The sequence below is a fragment of the Balaenoptera acutorostrata genome, chromosome 10, assembly GCF_949987535.1.
Source record: "Balaenoptera acutorostrata chromosome 10, mBalAcu1.1, whole genome shotgun sequence".
In the NCBI taxonomy this organism is placed as follows: domain Eukaryota; kingdom Metazoa; phylum Chordata; class Mammalia; order Artiodactyla; family Balaenopteridae; genus Balaenoptera; species Balaenoptera acutorostrata.
Window position 1 is genome coordinate 12,415,513 of NC_080073.1, and position 4,149 is coordinate 12,419,661.

At 35.5% G+C, this 4,149-nt stretch overlaps 1 long non-coding RNA gene across 2 annotated transcripts in view; it reads left to right on the plus strand.

The window, feature by feature from the left end:
* The window catches only part of LOC103008605 (uncharacterized), a 448,254-nt gene that overhangs the window by 155,588 nt on the left and 288,517 nt on the right, over window positions 1–4,149 (plus strand). The gene's annotated exons all lie outside the window — the stretch shown is intronic.

Consider the following 4,149-nt stretch of genomic DNA (forward strand, 5'->3'; position numbering starts at 1 on the left):
TTAAGGTAGATTTATGAAGTAGTTTAACTTGATACAAGTCTCATTAATCTTTATGTTGGTCACTTAAGGTATTTCTCTATAAAGCACAGATAATTTTAAGCAAAATCAAGAAGGAAAATTGTAAATTGAAAAGAGGTACTAGAAGGTGCTGAAGACAAGTCAGCAGTTTCTAATGACCCTTTGACAACTTCTTCTCACCTTTTTAGTAACCATTAGCAGTTTCATCTATTCTTGAAACATGCTAGCTCTTTTACTGGAAGGTACCAAGTACACTAAAGCTAAGGAGTAAATGAACAGCAGCGAGTTTAATCTGTTTATCCCTCCCATCGTGTGTGTGTGCATAGTCGAATGTTTGAACAGAAAGATGTTCTTGGTTCTAGAAACCAGGCACTTGGTCCATCCACCATGCACATTTTATGTACCTGGTGTTTCAGGCACATTTTATGTACCTAATGTTCTACTTCCATTTGTAAGTTTCCTTAGTAGATTGGTTTCTTGCTTGCTTGGTGTGTATTTTGATTTGTTTTATTTACTTGAATTCTTGATAGAGTCTAAGGCAAGTTTGAACTATAGTTAATTGTAGCATAACTCTGTTTGTCTCAAGTTAGAAATGAAAAGCAAAATGAGAGTAATAATAACATACATCTCCCTAGGAGAGCTACTGTTTTCTTTTTTGCTCATGTCTTTCCTGTTATTTACCAACATACAGTCATATTTTCTACAATTGCCACTCTAACATCTGTACCACTTTGGAACCTGCTTTTCCCTTAACATTATGATAATTCTCCAGGATTTCTTGCAAGTAAATTTTAAGGAATGAATGTACCTAGGCCAGTACATTTCAAAATTTTTTGACCATGCCCCAGTCTAAGAAATATATTTTACATTGTATTTTGCAAACATACATAGATGTACATATGCACATGTACACATACATATGTACATAGAAATAAAGGTTTCAGGAGACAGTACTTGCCCTCACAAAGGGTGATGCAATCTGATATTTTCCATTCCATTTCACTGTATTTTCTTTTTTATCCATTTCATTAAAAAAACAACTGCTGGCTTTGACCAAGTAAAATATTTTTGTCACTCCCCGTAGATTGATATACTACCATTTACTCTCCTATTGTTGGGCATATGGATTATCTCTAGAAGTTTTTTCCTCTTCTTTCCTGACCTTCCTTTCTTTTTCTTTCCTTTTCTTTTTGTTATCACAGAACATATTATACCAAATGGCTCATGTATTTAGTAGTTTTCTTTTGTTGAATTATTCCCAAAAATGGAATTACTAGCACAAAGATTAAAAAAAGTATGGTCTTTATATTTGCACTTTAATAGAGAATAATTTCTTAATGCCAGGCAGTTCTGATAGGTGATTAGGAGACAGGTGGGACAGAGAGGTCTTTATTTACAGACATCCATTAAGCACCTATTAAGACCTAGGCACCATAGTGTTGTGGGGAAAGGATCAGAGTCAGAAGCCCTGAATCTCTCAACTTTGTCATTTGCCAGTTTTGTCAGTTCTCTGATCTTCAGTGATAGCTACCTTGGGCTGTCGTGTGGAGTAAACAAGATAATACATCACTGCAAAATGTCATTGTTTCATTATTACTGCCCATATTTCTATGGCTAACTCTGTATAGCTCTCATAAGGAAAACTTTATTCTGCATTTAATTAATTGGGGCATCAGCAGTTTCTTAATTGTTGCCCTCGATAGAAACTAGGTGGTCTCCTACAGAGAGGGGCAGAAAATCTGGCAAATAGTAGTCCCTGGACGGCTTATTCCTTGTCTACAGAGTGAGGGTCACCTCAAGTCAGATTTTAGTGACACCAGAGGCACTAGCTTCTGCTTCTTGTCCCTGAAGCTCCTTTTATCTCCATTGGGGTATTGATCTGAAGAGCTAACAGAAGGATGAAATTGAAAAGATAACAGAACAGAAAACAAAAGGAACCCCACAAATCTCCCTACAGTAATTTTGTCCTTCCTTTCTGAATGGGTTGGAGGGACATGTGAATTTTTTTAATTACATTTTGCCTTTGTTCTAAAATCATCATGGAAAAATACAGTTTTATTTATCTGATGGTGTAGCTTTATTGTTAAGATTCTAATAGACACGGCCCATGTTTACTTAGGGTGAATCATAATTTATTTCACCTTCTGGAGGGCTTCTGACACAAGTTTGACATCTGCAGTTAATTGAAGAATAAATCTTTTTGCCTCAAATCAGGGAACCCTCATTGGGAGGACAAATTAATTTTACAAGTTCAAGTAGAGTCAATTCCTGATTTCTCCTGGGGTTGACTAGTTTGTAAATTATCCAACTTGTACTTTTCCCACCTCCTGCAAGTTACTTGTTATTTATTTGTTAGTGACTTTACTCTTTATTTGCACTGAAAAACCGATTTTAAAAAAGGATGCACTTAAGACAGTTGGAATTTTCTATTTTTTAGATTATTCTCATAAAAAATGTAGTTGGAGGGCAGTTTTAGGGCATCAAGATACTGTGTTATGGTACTGTACTGATAGATTACATGTGTATTTGTTCAAAGCCATAGAATGTACAACACCAACAGTGAGCCATAATGTAAATTACGGACTTTGGGTGATTGTGCTGTGTCAGTGTAGGTTCATCACTTGTAACAAATATACCACTCTGGTGGGGGATGTTGATAATGCGGGAGCCTGCGCATGTGTGGATGGGGGGGTATGAGAGAAATCTCTGTATCTTCCTCTCAACTTTGCTGTGAATATAAAACTGTTCTTTAAAAAAGTCTTTAAAAAAATGTAGCTGTAGTAGAGATTGAAACTATTACCTAAAATGAGGCATCTGTGAATTTCTGTCATCCCCTGAAGTGTAGGTGTGAAGATTAAATGAGATAACGATTGCAAGATACCTGATTTAGGGCCTGGTGAACAGTGCTATTTTCATCTCGTAGTTGAAAAAAATAGAAATCTAGCTGCTGCAAACAGAAATATCTTTATCTTCATTTCTTCTTTCTTATTTTGTTTATGACTACTGTTAAAATTTAATTTTGGCAAACAGGAGCACAGCACTTCAAAGTCAAGGTATCTAAACTCAGTTTTCTTTGGGTCCAGCCATGCCACAAGAGCCCTAGAGGTAGTTCCTAAGGAGATTTATAAAGGAGATTCACTGAAGCATTGTGGGTTGTCGTGAAAAGTCTGTCAATAGAGGAAGGGATAAAGAAAATGTGATGTATTCATATGATGGATTATTGCATAACTGTTAAATGACAGATCTATATATGTCAATATAGATAGATCTCCAAAACATAATTTTGAATGAAAATCTCAAGTTACCAAATTATGGAAATAGTAAATGTAACACATAAAATTTTATAATTGTATCATTATAAATAATAACAATAGTATGTAAAGTATAAAAATAGTTTCTAAGGGTATATATTAAATTTATGATAGAGAGTTCTCTGGGAAAGGGGGCTAGCAGGACAAAACTGGAGTGTGGAATGGAGAGTACTTCAATTTATCTGTCTTGTTTAATTTCTTTTTAACAAAAAAGGACTTGTATTGCCTCAAACAGATATTCAAATGAAGAGACAGATAATCACGGTAACATATAAACTCCTAAATGTTTATTAGTGTCCTCATTTCTCTCATTATTGTTTTCTAGATCACCTGGGCTCAGAAATCTAAGAATAAATTCTATTTTTCTGTTTTATTATCTGCATCAGTCTTTCATCCATGTGTGTTACTTCTTTTAGAAAGTATCTCAGAATTGGACATTTTTTTATGTTTTTAATATCACTGTTTTAATTCACAAAGTTACCACCTATATCATTCCGGCTCCCTGCAGGAAACAGATGGCACACTTAAATGTTGTGACTGAGGAAAGTTTAATAAAGGGGTACTTCATAAATGTCTGAGCAGAGAAAAAGCAACAAGTGTGGGTGTAGACTGGTAACACGAAAATCATACATCACACCACCTGTAGACCTGAAAGGTTAAGAGGAAAAAAAACTATTAAAATAAGAGAGAGAGAGTGTGTGAGAGCGAGAACGGGGGTGGCAGAGCACGAGAGAGAGAGAGAGAGAGAGAGAGAGAGAGAGAGAGAATTACCAGGAGTCTTCTCCCTTTAGTAGAGGTCACAACCAACCTGAGGGGGTAC